Source organism: Podarcis tiliguerta (genome assembly GCF_965153285.1).
Source record: "Podarcis tiliguerta genome assembly, chromosome: 4".
Taxonomy (NCBI): Eukaryota; Metazoa; Chordata; class Lepidosauria; order Squamata; family Lacertidae; genus Podarcis; species Podarcis tiliguerta.
In genome coordinates this window covers 31,261,881-31,280,301 of record NC_139537.1, presented here as the reverse complement: position 1 = coordinate 31,280,301, position 18,421 = coordinate 31,261,881, and the positions used below count along the sequence as shown (strand labels likewise).

General features: G+C 42.9%; 1 long non-coding RNA gene across 2 annotated transcripts in view; it reads left to right on the top strand.

Annotated features, from left to right (window-relative positions):
- The window catches only part of LOC310676022, a 135,995-nt gene that overhangs the window by 18,767 nt on the left and 98,807 nt on the right, over positions 1 to 18,421 (top strand). The window contains exon 4 of one of the 2 annotated variants that reach the window (XR_014510362.1): positions 7,616 to 7,728. The exons of the other annotated variant lie outside the window; for it this stretch is intronic. This is a non-coding gene — a long non-coding RNA (uncharacterized lncRNA). The remainder of the gene's footprint in view (positions 1 to 7,615; positions 7,729 to 18,421) is intronic. 2 annotated transcript variants of the gene reach the window in all.

Below are 18,421 nucleotides of genomic sequence, written 5' to 3'. Positions count from 1 at the left end.
TGCCCCCTTACATGAGACACAGAGAATGCACAGCACCAGAATCTCTTTAAAATAAAGTGGGTGGGGGAAGAAAGGATTGAATAGATCAGTGGTCAGCAACCTTTTTCAGCCATGGGCTGGTCCACCGTCCCTCAGACCATATGGTGGGCTGGACTATATTTTTTGGGGGGAAATGAATGAATTCCCATGCCCCACAAATAACCCAGAGATGCATTTTAAATAAAAGGACACATTCTACTCATGTAAAAACAGACTGATTCCCGGAACATCTGCGGGCCGGATTGAGAAGGCGATTGGGTTGCATCCAGCCCACGGGCCTTAGGTTGTCTACCCCCGGATTAGATGCAGCACTATGGGAGGGAAATTTTCCATTGCTCTTTGCCACTTTAAAAATTAAAAGCAAAATTTAGATGGTTTCCCCCCCCCCTTTTTAATTTAAATTTAGAAGTTCTCAAAACAGCAAGGGCACGGAACGCATCATTAATGGTGTTATACATAAAACTTAATAAGTGCCTAGAACATCTGTGGACAATTATAATTGTAATGGTTTATTATCCAAGAAAGGCATAACAGTTTCCTGTTACAAAATACATATCCAGTACTCAGAAGGTCATTGTAGCAGAAGCACGTATGGAGTGAATGTAACAAATGAATAGCCAATGTACATTTATTATGATGAAATGGATTGGGCAGAAAGTTCTTATGTGCAATTAAGAATCAGTTAGATCTAGGCTGGATCTAGACATATCAAAGAAGCGTTTCAGTTTAATAGCATAAATTTAAACAGGGAAAACAGGTAGGGGGAAAACCGGCACGTCGCCATCTGGTGGCATAATGTTATATCACACATACAACGAATATAAATCAGTTTTTCTGTACCAGCCTAGCTGAGTCCATGGGTTGGAAATATAATTATTAGCTAAAAAGTAGCTATTGTTTTTAGGTTTCATGCCAGAAAGGGAAATTTAATGAAAGCTAGAAATTGAAACAAATTTGCAATATCTGAAACAATAATGGACAAACATTTAAAACCACCTGACACTTTGGGGTATCAGATGCTAGACTGTCGAAGCTGAATTCTGGACTGCGGTTAGGGTGTGTCTGTATCCACGTGGGTGTCATATTTCTGCATGCCCCTTAATGTAAAAATGACAACATGTAGCAAACCAGTGTAGCCCCTTTCCTGGCGTGCTAGTTTACCACATGCAAGGAGCTCTTTACATGGAGGCGCATTCAAAAATATAACTCCCACCTGCAGTCTAAAGTGGTAATATGCAGAATGCAAGCTTCTCAACATACCTTCCTCAAACTGTATAATATGAGAACGGTTCTTAGTTGCCCGATTACAATGGATTAGATATGGAGCCATGCAAACCACACGTAGCAAGGTGGGAATGAATAAAAATGAAAGTGTCCCAAATGGGCTTGAAGTGGACTCAACTTTATTGGCTGCACTTCATGATGTTTGGTATGACACAGGGCAGGGATCCAGTCACTGGCTTGCTGGCCAATGTCACTATCGAAACCCAACTCCTGGAATAATGTTAAAGGGAGCTGAATGATCTCCCGCAACCCAGTATGAACTACTGTGGGTGTGCATGCTCTTGCAGCCTGGACATGTGGAGTACATCCCAACCTCCTCAGCTGGGGTTGAGTCTTTGAACAGGAACCCCAAGGCTCTTTAATCAATGTTAGTGTACATCAATAACCACAAAGCAAATGTTGCTGTGAGGAAGGCAAAAATCTCGCAGTGTTGGGCCCAGTTGTTGTGGTGGTGGTGGTGGTGGTGGGGGGTAAATTCCTTCCCAGCCCCATCAGCTGTCAGCTACCCTCCATCTACTGCAATCAGAACAGCTTGTTAACATAGACAGGGGCAGAAAAGTCAACATCAACAGTACCAAAGCCACAGAACCAGCCCTCTCTCTAATTCCCAGGAGTGGACAAAAAAGCATACTGTGCCACCAATGAGCTCCCAAGGGTGGGGTTTTATTACACTACTGCACAGCTGAGTAGCTATTCACGAGCCACCTGCTGTGTGCCCATTCCAATCAGACCCACACTCACCCAAATCCACATGGGTGCACAAGTAGGGTCCTTGTTTAGGAAGGGACCCAGGACTTGCCACCAGAGCTGAGCAGGTATTTCAGCCTTGGCCTCTTACAGTTAAATGCAACACTAAGCCACATTGAGACCTAACACAAATGCATTGCTTCTTTGAGATACAATATTGTGATTCCAGAATAAAATCAAACTGAACCAAAAAAGTAGACTTCTTCGGAGATTTGATAAAGTTTTGCCTACGTGACTTTCCCAGCTGTATCAAATGGCATGTTTCTACTACTATTTGCAAACACTCTTATTAATCTCAGTTTTCACCAGCTGTGTTGCCAGTTGTATTGAGCAATCAGGTGGCATGGACGTATATTTTAAATAATAACATATCTAAGTGAGGAGGACAGTGCTTGGTAAACAAGGGATGTGTTGTATATTGTTGTCGTTCTATATTTGATCTTTGTCCTCTTCTTCCAGAGTTTGTGCTTCTTTGTGAGACTTTTGTACTACAAAAAACAAAACAAAACATAAGCAGATTCCAAGCCCTGAACATTTTCTTTAAAAGAACAGGTGTCCCAAGTACTATACTAAGGGTCCTAGCTTTAAGAATGTGCACTGTTCCTCCAACGGACGCATCAAGAATTTTGATCAGCACTGTGGCAATTTAGAGAGTCAAGAGCAGGAGAATAATGTGATGAGTTATTAATAGTTTACACAAATTATGTATATGAGCAGGTATGACCTAAAACTATCACCATCAGAAGTCTAAAGCCATTTGACGATAGGGGAAACTAGGCAGTCACGGTAGCAAAGAGGGATAGTTTGCTGGTAGTTCACATGGGACTATGCAGGGACGATATTAAATCAGTTTCGGTGGTGCAATAGTTGAGAAGGGTAAATAGCAGATCTAAAATATGTTGTCTTTAAAGGTAAAGGGACCCCTGACCATTAGGTCCAGTCGTGACTGACTCAGGGGTTGCGGTGCTCATCTCGCTTTACTGGCCAATGTAGCTGGCGTACAGCTTCCGGGTCATGTGGCCAGCATGACTAAGCTGCTTCTGGCAAACCAGAGCAGCACACGGAAATGCTGTTTACCTTCCCGCCAGAGCGGTTCCTATTTATCTACTTCACTTTGACGTGCTTTCGAACTGCTAGGTTGGCAGGAGCTGACACCGAGCAACGGGAGCTCACCCCGTCACGGGGATTCGAACTGCCGACCTTCTGATCGGCAAGTCCTAGGCTCTGTGGTTTAACCCACAGTGCCACCCGCGTCCCTTTGTTGTCTTTAAGTAATGAATTAAAAACCCAGCCTAAAATAGGAATAATTCTTTGTTCTTAGTTGTTTTTTTGTGTTACTTTCTAGCCTAGAGACAGAAAGGTTTAAAGGTGTAACACTAAACTATGGTTTATCTCTACATCAGGCTTCCTCAACCCTGGCCCTCCGGATGTTTTGAGACTGCAATTCCCATCATCCCTGACCACTGGTCCTGCTAGCTAGGGATCATGGGAGTTGTAGGCCAAAAACATCTGGAGGGCCGAGGTTGAGAAAGCCTGCTCTACATGAACTAACTTATTCTTCTCCCGGTGTTGCACGTTCCTTCTTTCTATCTCTTCTCCAGTATAACTGAGAGGAGGAGTTCAGAGGATTTTGCTTCTGCTTTTAGTTTACCACAATCTGTTAACTCATCTGCAACGGGTGTTAACTGTGATTAAGGACAGCCCTCTTCATGGATTCTTTATCCAAGTAAACATACAATGGAGGGTTATGGGGATGAGTGTGACAGATGTGCTCCCCTCACCATTCCTGTTGCCCTCCTTGTGTTGAAAGCTGAACTTCTGAAGCAGGGAACCCCTTGTACTGATGAATGTTCCCCATGTGTTTTAGACCCCTTAAATGGTCTGAATGGTCTAAATTATCTTAAATGGTTAAACCTTAGGGCCTCAACTCCCCCCAGAACTCAGTGGGGAATGACAGGAATATTGCAAGGGGTGGATCTAATCCCTGTGTCTACTTATTTTGTCTACTCAAACTCAAGAAAAGAAGGGGTATTGTTGTTGTTGTTGTTAAGTTGTTTAGTCGTGTCCGACTCTTCGTGACCCCATGGACCAGAGCACGCCAGGCACTCCTGTCTTCCACTGCCTCCTGCAGTTTGGTCAAACTCATGTTGGTAGCTTCGAGAACACTGTCCAACCATCTTGTCCTCTGTCGTCCCCTTCTCCTTGTGCCCTCCATCTTTCCCAACATCAGGGTCTTTTCCAGGGAGTCTTCTCTTCTCATGAGTTGGCCAAATGGATAGGTTTGATCTTCTTGCAGTCCATAGGACTCTCAAGAGTCTCCTCCAGCAGCCTTCTTTATGGTCCAGCTTTCACTTCCATACATCACTACTGGGAAAACCATAGCTTTAACTATACGGACCTTTGTTGGCAAGATGATGTCTCTACTTTTTAAGATGCTGTCTAGGTTTGTCATTGCTTTTCTCCCAAGAAGTAGGCGTCTTTTAATTTTGTGGCTGCTGTCACCATCTGCAGTGATCATGGAGCCCAAGAAAGTAAAATCTCTCACTGAAGAGGGGTATTAATAATGGCTAATTTAAACAAGCCAACTTCATAAACCACAGTTTGAAGTTGACTTGGTTGAAACTAACCACGGTTAATGTTGACCACAGTTAGAGAGTTTGGAGAAAACACCAAATCTTGGTTGAGCAAAGCAAAAGCTTCCAAATTCCTCCTTCTGGCCACACAGGGAAAGCAGATGGGACAAGTGAGTGCCTGAGTCCAGAAGTAGGCTAGACTTGTTCAAACCATGGTTTGGTGTTATGTACAAACATACCCCAAAGATGATTACATACTACCCAAGCTACCACTGTAGCATAGTCTGTACTAAATAAGCTTAATGGTTTGTTTGCTTTTGTTCACCATAGCTTTATCTGTATTCACGTATATGAATTGCACAAAAGGGACAGGAAGCGAGAGCTGTTCTCTATTCAGGGTTGCTCCCTCAAGGACAACGTACAAGGTGAACAGCATGGCCAAAGTTTTTAATTGCCTGAATTTTACATGCTCCAGGATTTAATAGGATCTTTAGCTGTCAAAGATGTCAGTGCATTTCTAATAGATTTAACAACAAAATCTGAACCGACAGTTTAATTCTTAACACAAGCTGCTTGAAGCTGAGGAGCAGTGTTACACCCCTACACTTCCTTGTGCCAAACAAAGGAAGAATATGCTGAATATTCTGCTTGGTTTCTTTTTAGTACAATGAAAGCTTGGCTTTACCAAGACAGATAATGTCTGTCCTGCAAAATATCCATCCTTAAGAAAAGGGATTTCCAACTGATGTTTCCAACTGATGCAATGTGGTCCTTTAGAAGCGACAATAAAAATAGTAATTCTGCAATACCTGTACTACATTGTGTGCATTCTGATGGGACAAGACAAACAAAAGCTGGAATAGAAGAACCTTGCTAACACAGATTACTTAATGTGATACTGTAATGGTTATGTCCTGTTGGAAAACTGTTCCACCTAAAATACTGCAGTCGGGTAATTGCAAGAGTCAGGATGCAGGCTCAGAATTCTGAAGAACTGGGATTTACAGAACTGGAATTCTCAATCATGTTATCATATTCAGCTAAACAAATGGAGGAGTAAAAATAGAAGGTGACTCTGTGGGTTGTTTTAAGTCATGCAGGAAATCTGTGCCAGAACCAAGACTAGAATCCAACTTTTTTTTACTCTTAAAACCATCTTAGGAGAATTGTGATTGGTGAAGTCAGTTTTAAGTATGTTGCTTGTACTATATTAGTCATGTAGTTATAAAGCATTTTATGTGAATTGGTTTTAATTATTTGTATTATATATTTTATTTTGTTATATGTTACTGAGCAAAATACTGGGGGTAAATATGTGTAATCACCCCTGAAGCTGTGGAATAGAACAGAAGAAACCATTTGTCAAGAAACGCTAGCTTATGACTGAAAGAGGTCTGAATGCCTGTCTTGAGGGCAGAAATATCTTTCTGTCTGGATTATGTGAAAAGCAGAAATGCTGACAAGGCTTTAGTCAAGCTAAGGCAATGCACCAGTGTAGATTTGTTATTCCACACAGCTAGCATAGGAGCAAACTCCAAGGGCCTGGGATCCCCCCCCCAAGTATTTGAGGGGGCCCCCACAGTTGATGGGCATTGCCATTCAAATGATGTTCGTATGTCGCGTCTTGTGATTGATTTATGCAATGCAGGGCTTACCGTCCACCCCCCCCACCCATATTTTAAGTTGGCACCCTTGGCAGCTAGTATCACTTTAACTCCTAAAACAATGGAAGACTGCTTCTGCAGGTGTTTGTCTCGTGGCCTGTTAATACTTACCCTATGATTTCTGGGTTGAAGCACAGTATAAAAGGTAAAGGTACCCCTGACAGTTAGGTCCAGTCGCAGACGACTCTGGGGTTGCTGCGCTCATCTCGCTCTATAGGCTGAGGGAGCCGGCGTACAGCTTCCGGGTCATGTGGCCACCATGACTAAGCCGCTTCTGGCGAACCAGAGCAGCACACGGAAACGCCGTTTACCTTCCTGTCGGAGTGGTACCTATTTATCTACTTGCACTTTTGATGTGCTTTTGAACTGCTAGGCTGGCAGGAGCAGGGACTGAGCAATGGGAGCTCACCCCGTCGCGGGGATTCGAACCACCGACCTTCTGATCGGCAAGCCCTAGGCTCTGTGATTTAACCCACAGCGCCACCTGCATCCCGAAGCACAGTATAAAAATATCCAAATATCTAAATGGTCAAGGCAGGGCAGCTTTCCCTGTCCTTTTCCCTGGCTTTTAAAAAATCAATCACTTTCACCGCTCTCTGCTCTTTTAAAAGCGGCATGCATGCTCGTACTACAGCTGCCATTTACACCTTCAGTGAAAATGGTATATTTATTTTTCTAGCCATCAAAAACACCCAGTAGGTATATTGAGCAAACCTTGTGATGCGTATGAAATGTCCTGGTAAAATTCACCCTTCTAAATGACAAAACACCTGATGCTTTGAGACTTTCATATTCATCTGCTAGTTTGATCCTTCTCTGCCTGGGCCATTTTTTGATCCTTTCATGTATTTATGACAGCTAAACAAGAAGCACAGAAAGCATACAGGAAACGATGGACCCATTTCCCTCACATTGGAAGTTACAAACTGATTCATGCAGCAGACTACATGGCTGATGTTTAGCATCTGATGCCAATACAAATTTGCAATGCGGCCTATTGGAACCAAAGGGAAACCATATAAAAATTACTTTGTGTTTGTGTGTGTATATGATAGGCTTCCAAATTTCATCAAATATACAGGTGAACCCTTTCATCACACTCACACAGCTGTTACTGCCGGTGGTGGTTCACTGGTAACAGCTGTGGAAGCTCAGGCTTAATGACCTGGGTCTGCACTAAGAGACAGCTGGCGTCAGTCAGGGCCTTGCCTTCCCAGACCAGGTGGAAAAGGCCTGCAAAGCAGGGAGTAGGACTCACAGCTGATTCCTTCTTAGTAATTTATGCCTCTTCCTATAGTCCTCTTCTAGTTCTAGGAGCTCCAGAAACTACTCTTTTGGTGGATTTGGCCATGTTAATTTCTGTCAGGAAATGATGAGATGGCAAAAGGGCATGCCTGCAGTATTGTGACCGGTCTCACCAGGTATGAATTATAATAATTGCTTTTAGAAAATTTTCCTTAAGATGGGCTAACAAAATTTCAGGATTGTCTTTTAACTGTGTTGAGAATTACAAACAAACAAAAATAGATCATTGCAATGATTCCAAAGTTCATGATTGCTGGGAGAGAATGGAGTTACACCATAGCTTTCCCATCTTTTGAAGAACACAACTAAGACATAAGGTGGCCACCCTATCCTCCTGTATCTCTCCTCAAGATTCAAGTGTTAGCATTGTGCATCTGGTAAAATGCCGAATGGTAACACAAGGCAGATGGTCACTGGAGACTTGTGATATTTCTCTAATTTATTCATTTATTTATATCCTGGGGTTTATTTAAAAATTGACTCACCAAAGCTGTGTAGTGAGAGCTTGCCCTATTTAAGTACATATTCTTTCTGACAATTCCTCTCACGCTCATCCCCCAGTTTCCACCGTTGCTCATGTTAATGTTTTTCTAAGATGAAAAGCTTTTCAGGGTATGGATTTTCTTATTCAGCCCAAACCTAGTATTTGCAATGCCTCCATTCTGAAAGAAATTCCCCACTGTTTAAAGGAACAAAATCCGCTTTATTATGTACAGTAGACCTTGCCATGCTTGGCTTTGTTTAATGTGATGACTGTAATAAACAGCATGGTGAGATCCAAAAGTTCCCCCTAAAATACAGCATTCTTTTGGCATTTGTTCCACACAAGTGAATAAAGAAACCCACAGTGACAGTTCTTCAGAGTAAACCTCTTGTATTCATGAGAAGCAGCTGTGCTCCTGGCTGGGGAGAAATCAATTGCCATGAAGCCAAGGTATTTGCATATGAACTGAAAAGGTGGATTCTATTGATGAAAACCAGGCCAATGAAACATCCTTTTATTTAAAAAAAACCCCTCATTTCTGCAAACACTACCAAGGGGAAGGTAGTTGAGGCGGGAACCGCCTCAAATATATTATCTCCTGAGTCTCCTGTTTGAAAGGAGTACAAGTAGGCTTTTGAACTACCGGTCGTTCTACATTTCTTTTCTTTATAGAACCAACACAGCTACTAAATCTCTGACTGAAACCATCATTCTAATGAAATGAAACACAATTTTACGCAGCACAGCAGGTTTTCCACTGAGACACATTGACAAACTCTCTATAAAGCTTCCTCATTTTAAATATACCAAATCACAAAAACGCAAATGGAAAGTGAAAAGAGTGGGAAGGAAAGGGGAAAGGCGGCTACACAATTGGTGTTATCCCTCTTAAATCATACTCAAGAGTAGACCCCTGATTTACTCTGAATATGACTAATATTGGTCAATCCAAGAATAGTCCCCTCCCCTTAAAAACGTGATTTGCGGAATCATAGAAGGGGTGGAGTGTGTGGAGACTGTAGGTAATTCAGTTTATTTACAAGATAGAGCTGGAGTAATAACATTTAATCTGCCAAATGATGACGTCTCCCAACAGATTTTTATCAAATGATGAGATTTAACAAGTTGTCTATGTCCTTTGATTCTAGCATTTGGCTTTTCTTACAAAAAGGCCATCTTTGTCGGTTTGTAACATTCCACAGCACACTATTTCATTTAATTCAAAGAAATGCCACTGGTTTCGATGGTATCACTCATGAGTCAATGGGTGTGGGCTGCGTATTAACTAGGAAATCGAGATCTGGTGTAGTATAGTTGTTTTCTAATTTTGCCTCTGTCATGAATTTGTGCAATGTAAGGGCACCTTTTTTTTTTGGCCCAGGTACAGTCATACCTCATGTTATGTTTGCTTCATGATACGTTTTTTCAGGTTGCATCCCGTGGCGACCTGGAAGGGTTACTTCCAGGTTTTGCTGCTTGCGTATGCGCAGACATGCAAAATGACGTCACGTGCATGCGCAGAAGTGGCGAATCGCAACCTGCACGTGCGCAGATGCGCCGAGAAGCAGGTTGCATTCTATTCATGTTGTGAACGGGCCTCCGGAACGGATCCTGTTCGCAGCCAGAGGTACCACTGTACATTCTTTCTTGATTGGGCGCTCTGCCCTGCTCGCAAAAGAGGGCACAGATTTGCATACATGCTGTGCCATAGGTAAATTTTCATTTACCTATGGCATAGCATGTATTCATTTGCAAAGCATGTACTCTTAAGCTACAGCCCCTCCCACTAAAAATTATACAATATAGTTGGGAAATATTGCAATAATAATTTATAACAATATTATAACATTCATATAAACATGTTAGAATCAAGCAAAAATAAACGAAAACTTACACAGGAACAAAAATTAACATTGTGCAACTGCCTACAAATACTATGACATTAGGTATGCTCCCCACTCTGTCTCAATTCTTCATAAGTAAAATGGGTCTGTGTTTAAGAAGGGGTGGGAATAAGGATAGGGGAGATCAGGACTACAAAGCGCTTCAAACACTCTGCTGTGGATGTTACCCCTGAAGCTGGTTTGGAAGCAGCAGCAGAATTCTACAGCCTGGTTGCTATCAAGCATTGGCTACTAATATAACAACTGTGTTGAAGAAACTGCACTGGTTGCCAGTATGCTACCAAGCCGTCTCCAAGGTATTACAATTAGTATATAATAAAGCCTTAAAGAACCTGAGGCCACTGTACTTAAAAGACCACCTTAGTCCTATACCTTGCAATGAGCTCACTTGCCATGGGTTAGTACAATTGATCTTCGACTGGCAACAACACAGACTCAAACCAGGCATGGTATTTCAGAAGACAGGGATGGTCATAAGATTTGCAGCAGCCAAGTATCAGGTCCCATGCTTGGGTAAATTCAAGATTAAATTGTTAAAAATGAAGCAGTGTATTCTAAGAGCATTTGTGGTGGCTATTTATTATTTATACCTCCTAATAACTGCAGCAATGTTATCAGCAAAGGTCAAAAAATTTCATCTCTCTCTGTTCCTTTTCTGAGCAAAAGGAATTTGAGCCTTTGACATTAGCATACCCGTTTTAGTGTTTATAGCAGCAACAGCAATACAAATGGTCTGAAAATATCTAGAATTTTGCAGTGTAAATGTACAGCCCCCCTAGGTTTGATGGGGCTCTATTTTATGACTGTGTGGAATGGTTAGCACAGGATGTGAATAAATGTAGGAACTACAGGGGTGTCATAATAGGAAGAAAGATGTATTTGATAGTTCTAACAGATAATGCCAAAGGGAGGCAACAAAAGAAAGAGGCTGGGAGATTGTAGCGCATAAAGGGAACAATGCCAAACCTTTATCAAAGTAAGGCCTAACTAGTTAAGTACCGTGATTTAGCAGAAGCAAAGAGGTTTCTCTGTGTCATAGAATAAATGGGTGGGCCTTTTCCTACACTTCCCTTACCTAGCTGCAGTTTAGGAAAACAGTAGCCAGAGTTGTATGAGTGAGCTGAAAGAGCAGACTGGAAGCTGAAGAAACAGAGACATGTTTGCTTTATGCTGGACTTTGGGTCTCTCCTAGAAACCTAAAGGGGAAGCAAAATCTTTGGGGATGTTAATGCTGTGAGCCTCTCCAGCCTATGTTCTTGTTGTATATACAGTGGTATCTCTGGTTACGTACTTAATTGGTTCCGGAGGTCCGTACTTAACCTGAAACTTAACCTGAAGCACCACTTTAGCTAATGGGGCCGCCCGCTGCCTCTGCACCGCCGGAGCATGATTTCTGTTCTCATCCTGAAGTAAAGTTCTTAACCTGAGGTAATATTTCTGGGCTAGCGGAGTCTGTAACCTGAAGTATCTGTAACCTGAAGCGTATGTAACCTGAAGCGTATGTAACCTGAAGCGTATGTAACCCGAGGTACCACTGCATGTGCAAATGAAACCATATGTCCTAAAGACACCACAGTCCCCCTTGACCTTCATTCTAAGGAAACTGAACTCTGGGTAATCACTAGAGCCCCTGGAGTCTCTCATCTCTCAGAGATTAGGTTGACGTGTTAACAATACATTTGAGTTTTGCACTTTGTCTGTGACAAGGTGTTTGCCAAATCTTTCCTGGTATCTTACATATGTTTGCACCTCAAGTGAAATGTGTGCCTTTCTTTCTCTTTGGCTGCTTTACCTTTCAATAGTGTTCTGTGTTTTTCGGTCCCAGTGGGACACCAAGTGGGCACACAGAGAACTGCAGGAAAGTAAATTAACAACCCAAAATTATTTCTTTAGATGCAAGGAACACATTTTGGAAAACCCTGTTGGGTTTTTCCAGCGTTATGATTAAATATTTTGAAGCAGTTGCACAATGAACAATTAGCTCTTATATATGTGAGTGTGGGTATATATAGAGAGCTATACGTATATGTTCATTTTATTTCCAGGACGGGGACTGGGTTAGAAGTGTTGCAAAGTAGCTAGTACAGTATTTAAAAGTTACCTTGCCATTGGAGACGATGCAGCCATCCATGGCTTCTCTTGCCCTGCTCCTCATTGTTCCACTCACCCTCCCTGCTTGCAGGCTAGGAGGAGTTCTGCAACCTAGCGCAAACAGTGCTTTGGGAAGAGAATTGGCTCATGTTTAGCAGCTTGGGGTCACTTTACTTGCAGAATTTCCTTACCTCATATGTGCCCACTCAGTGACTTCAGTCTGGCAAACTGGTATCAGGGCTGGAGCAGCCATTAGGGATGAAGGCACTGTCTCAGGTTGCAGTTGGCACCTCCAGGAGAGAAGCAGCTCCGGAAGTCCGCACTGATGCTGGTGGTGCTTCTTTGGCAATGGCAACAGCTGTGCAGGCAGTAGCAGCAGGGCAGCACTTTCCATTTCTCCTCAAGCCACCACTGCCTGGCATTGTTACAGGTGGCACATACTTGTTTCACATCAATAAGAAATCAGTATTTTAGTGTGGCAGCACCTACAATTTGGAACTCCGTGCCTATGCACATCATTGAAGAGTGTCGGCACATACCTTTGAATAATGACTGGTGGCGAGGTTTTATTTACACACATATCCAGGCTGAACATTCCAACAGTTGTTTCTCCCTGATTAGGTTTCTGGATCGTCTTACCTAAAGTCATAGCTTTGTTTTCAGTATAGAAATCAAAGCAAGCGTCTGTGTATTCCCAATTTTAGGTGAGATTAGACAAGGCTGGCCCCTTGCCTGTTGTTTTTCCCTTAGGACAGTGTTTCTGGGCAGGTGCACCAGACTCTGAGCTTTTAAAAAAGTAAGTCTCTAGCCCTCCTAGAAAGTAAGTTGTGGACCAAAATGTGCAGATACATTTCTGTGAAATTAGTGTGATTGTGGTGTGACCATCTTGTGTATTTTCCCTGGTACTGAGGAATGCTTCTTGTTGCTATTAGACAGCAACAGGATCAGTGTTTGTGTGTATGTGTAAAATCTATACTAATTGATCTCCACAGTCAGGATCTGCAGGATATAGCTGACTTCCCATGCTAAGTATAAGGTTGCCAGGGCTGACTGTCTCTCTAATTTTGTGTTATTACACTCCCCATGGCAGCCATTTTGTGTTGTGCCCCTCCTCTCCTAACCTATTTTGTGACTGGCATCCACAGCTTTCTCTCAAAATTGAAAATGTGTCCGCTGGTTGAAAAAGATTGGTGGTTCCTGCCCTAAGATGACAGGGCTACTGTCCTTCTAACCCTAGGATGGTGTGGCCTCCAGCCTGGTGATTGGGGAGGGAGGGGAGGGCCTCCAAAATCTTTCTCCAAAATGATATCTCATTAAAACATGATAAAATAATTTTAGTATGATTATATTTAGTATTATTGGCCAGTTAAGTTTATAGTGGTCATGTAATTCTGTTGGAAAACATAGAACTAGTTGTGGTAAATCAATTAGGTAAAGGGATCCCTGACCATTAGGTCCAGTCGTGGCCGACTCTGGGGTTGTAGCGCTCATCTCGCTTTATTGGCCGAGGGAGCCGGCGCACAGCTTCTGGGTCATGTGGCCAGCATGACTAAGCCGCTTCTGGCGAACCAGAGCAGCGCACGGAAACGCCGTTTACCTTCCCGCCGGAGCGGTACCTATTTATCTACTTGCACTTTGACATGCTTTTGAACTGCTAGGTTGACAGGAGCTGGGACCGAGCAACAGGTGCTCACCCCATCGCGGGAATTCGAACCGCCGACCTTCTGATCGGCAAGCCCTAGGCTCTCTGGTTTAACCCACAGCGCCACCCGCATCCCTGGTAAATCAATTAAGTGTTAATATTTACAGAAGGATAACTTGGGGTGAGAGAAAGGAGCAGCAAGTCAACATCCTGCCCCACTCTGAGGCGGGACACATTTGGCTTGAGGAACCGTGTTGCTGCTCTTTGTGTCAAGATTAAAAAGAATCAAGCAATTGTTTTAAAAATAGAGACTTGAACTTTATATGTTTGTTGAATTAGAGCGTTAATAATAGATAGCACTTACATTCTGCTGTGGTATGCTGTTTACATTGGCTGCTGAAAAATTCTACTGTAGTAGAAACTGCATAGATGGATGGTATTTTACTCTGAAATGATTCCTGGTTGCTCCTTCCTTTTCGTAGTGTCACTAGGTTTATGAAATGACTTTACAATGCCAACAAGAAGGCTAGCAAGTATGTACAGGGTGAGTCTTTTAAAAGAGGCTCCGTGGAACATGTGTACTCTGTATCCACGGGGCCTCTTTTAAAGGACTCACCCTGTATATGCATGTTGACCTTTTGCCGCCGTGCACTGGATGCTATTTTTCAAGATATCCCTTATATAGTGAGATTGGAGGGGTGTAGGCTGTATACCGGAGATCCTTCTAATCCATTGATCCAGCAAGGATTCAATTGCTGGAATAGCCCTGAAACTTTATTGGCAATGGCCTAAGCATGTTTTGTTCAGGTAAAAAGGGTCGTTGCTCTGTGCCAGAGGCAAATGGGTGAGCCTCTCTTCCCTCAAATGTCTGTTAGTTAGAAAGAAAGACAAAAGCCAGACTTGAGGTTTTTATGAGGTAGAAGCAGGCTAGCCAGCCGAGAGATGGAGACATGCCTGATTTCTGCTGGAATCCAAGGCTGAGGCCATGGGAGAAACAATACCTTCTTGGGGTGTTAATACCATAGCTGTCAACTTTCAGATTTGAAAATAAGGGATCAGCAGCCTCAAAAATAAGGGATCAGCAGCCTCACCTGTCCTGGGGATAGTCTATGGGATATCTAACAATCTGGGATAGCAGCGGGAAGCAGCAGGAAATGGCGCTGGAATAAGGGAATTTCCCGCAAAAAAGGGGGAAGGTTGACAGCTATGGTTAATGCTATGAGCCCCTCATAGAATTATGGAATTGTAGAGTTGTGACTTTATTATTATGATAAATAAATCATATATTATAAAGACACCACAGCAGGGGTGCCGGGTATAGGGAGTGCAAGGGACTTCCGCCCCCTTAATATTTTGAGGCAGGGGGCTGTGCCTTCCAATACTGAGGGGGGCAGTCATCCCTCGCCACCTCTGGGTGAGTGTTGGTTTGCACGGCGTGGGGTAGGAGGCTTGGAGGGCGATTTTCACCCTCTGCACACACACACCTGCGATAACTAGTGCCTCCCAGCAGGCATGGCTCAACACTATGCATGCATGACAGCCTCCCCCCCACCAACGTTGGGCCAACTCAGTGCACCTGCACCAAAGTTTCTGCTGTTCCTCATTCCAAGGAAACTGAGCCTTGGGTAAGCGCCTGGAACCCCTGGAATCTCACACGGCTTGGAGATTGGGGTGGCATGCAACAATAGGCATGTGCGTGGCCAGAACCAAATCCAGCAAAACTCCTGTGCTGAGTGCATATTCCTTAAAAGTATGCCTGTGTATGTGTAATATATTTAGATACATGTGCTTATACACACACACATAGAGCGAGGATGGAAATGCTGCAACACTTAAATAAAACCATGCTTCCATTAAATCCATTAAATTAAGCCATGGTACCACAGCACTAATATCGGACATAAGCATTTGCACAGCTCTTAAAAGGCACCAGGCAGAGGTTTATTTCTGATCTTAGCATTGTGGGATGAGCCCCTGCTGCAGCCTTTTACTATCAAAGAGCAAGCAGAGACTGATCTCTGATGTTAGTGTTGTAGTTCCCAGCACAATGCCAGACATAAGCCTCTGCTGGCTTGATAAAAAGAAAAGGCAGGATATATATATGTATATATATATATTATACACACATACAATCTTAGCGCTGTGAGACTACTGTACTGATATCAGAGATAAACCTCTGCTTGCTCCTGTGGCTTTAACTTTGAATCTCCTGGTATCATATGACATCACTTGAATGATGTGTAGCTCCACCTACTTGTCAAAATAGTCCATGGATTTCTGGATTCTCCCTTCAGTTAGGGCCTTTTATTTCAAAAGAATAGCCATTTATTTCAATAGTCATTGAACCACACTACATATTGGCTTACTGGTAGCAGAGTTATGCAGCTTTTATACATCTGAGTGTTTCTTAGAGCTGATCACATTTTTATGTGGAAAGCTTTCCCATTAAGATGATGCCTATTTGAAAATTAAAATTGATTAGAAACAATTCTTTTCTGTATATTCATTTTCTTATGAGAAATTTCTAGTGAATTCATTAGATGTACTGTATTTTTTGCTCTATAAGACTCACTTTTTCCCTCCTAAAAAGTAAGGGGAAATGTGTGTGCGTCTTATGGAGCGAATGCAGGCTGCGCAGCTATCCCAGAAGCCGGTACAGCAAGAGGGATTGCTGCTTTCATTGCGCAGTGATCCCTCTTGCTGTTCTGGCTTCTGGGATTCAGAATATTTTTTTCTTGTTTTCCTCCTCCAAAAACTAGGTGCATCTTATGGCCTGGTGCATCTTATAGAGCGAAAAATACGGTAAGTCTTGCCAAAGAGAAATGGGTTGGATTATGTGCATCTTGAGAAGAATCAGCGAAGAAAAGAAATAACCAAGTATTTGCCGTAATGGTGCAGTTCCTGTTAAGCCGTTCTCAATGTGTGATGGAATACTTTACCGTTAGTTCTTCTTTCCACACAGCTGACTTTATAGTCTCCCCTTTTCAGAAGCAAATTAGCATCAGCATCAATAGTGAACTTTGTGGTCTTGTGCCTATAGCAAGGTATTGAAATAAGGCCAGCCATAGATGCCAATCCCGTCTTTCCAGTCCTCCTGGCTTAAAGAGTATTTTTCTTTGTTGTTCTTTTCCATTTCAACTTTTAATTTGAATTTCTGAGTGACTGTAGGAAGAAGTCTGTAATTCATATATTTTTAGTTAGTTGGTTGAGAGAGGCTTTGCTGAGTGATGGACTCCAAAGCCAACACTCCAAAACCATCCAAGTAACATGTTCTGTGTCAGCAGAAGGATTTCTGCTTGCGCAATGGAATTCTCTGCCCTGAATCTGTTGTAGGGAGGGTTGGGTGTGGAGTGCGCAAAGGAAGAGTTAGTGGGAAGAACCGTTGTGCAAGAGGAAATCCTTGCACTGATAGAACATGTGAAGTGGATACCTCCCCTTGTTTCTTTACCTCCATGGAATTAATAGAACTTTCCCCTTGCTTGTTTTATTACCTTCAAGTATGCTGGCCACTGCAGCCTTGGCCTGCTTCCTCTGCTAAGGTGAAAAAGGTGCCAAGAGAAGGTCATACAGTGGTGCCTCGCAAGACGAAAAGAATCCGTTCCGCGAGTCTTTTCGTCTTGCGTTTTTTTCGTCTTGCGAAGCAAGCCCATTGGCGGATTAGCGCTATTAGCGCTATTGACAGTTTAAGGGCTAAAAACGGCTTTTTAAGGCTTAAGGGATTAGCGGTTTTGCTGCTAAAATGCTTTTAGCAGCTTAGCGCTTCAGAAAAAGGGGTTTTGGAGCGGAAAAAAACTCATCAATTTTCGTCTTGCGAAGCAAGCCCATAGGGAAATTCGTCTTGCGAAGCGCCTCTGCAAACAGAAAACCCTTTTGTCTTGCGGGTTTTCTGTCTTGCGAGGCATTCGTCTTGCGGGGCACCACTGTACCATAGAAAGTGGAGTTTAGAAGTCTCAGGGGGTGGTAGAGTGGAGCTTTGCCTCCAAGGCTGTCCTGAAGCAGCAGCACTTACAGCAACACATCCAGAGAGGTGCCTGTCACCATGACTCATAACTGGAACTGGAGACACTGTTATTAACAGCCAGCATTGGCAAACATCCAGAGGGCACCGTGTTAGCTACCCCTGCTGCTATATCAGGTTCACTTTTGCATTGGAGTGTGTTAGTTTCTTATGCTGCTTTCCCCACCCTTCTATATACAGAGTCATACCACCCACCAAAAGGCTTCATAGTAATGTGTCCTAATGTGCTCAGGTGGTATGAAACTATCAGTTTAGAAGGCCAGGCTGAAAAACCAATTAGCTTCTCATGAGATCTCCCTTAAGCAGTATTTCTGAAGGAGATAGCAATACAGTACAGGCTTTAGCTTATGCTGGGGTTACATTCTGGGGATAGCACTTAAAGCCAAAACCATGTATCGTAAAAAAGTCTCTTTTCTTGGACGCCAGACCCCTTTCTATTTATTTATTTTTTAATTCCCAAGCGAATGAAGCTGAATACGTGCAAGTTAAATCCACATAAATTGTGAGTTACAACAAAATGTATGTGAAAATGCACTGTGTCCAGGGCTGGATTTAGGTTTGATGCGGCCCTAAGCTACTGAAGGTAATGGGGCCCTTTATATGTCCAGATGTCCTTTGTCAACAACAAATTGTCATACATTGAATATATGCTATATGGTAATTTGTGAAC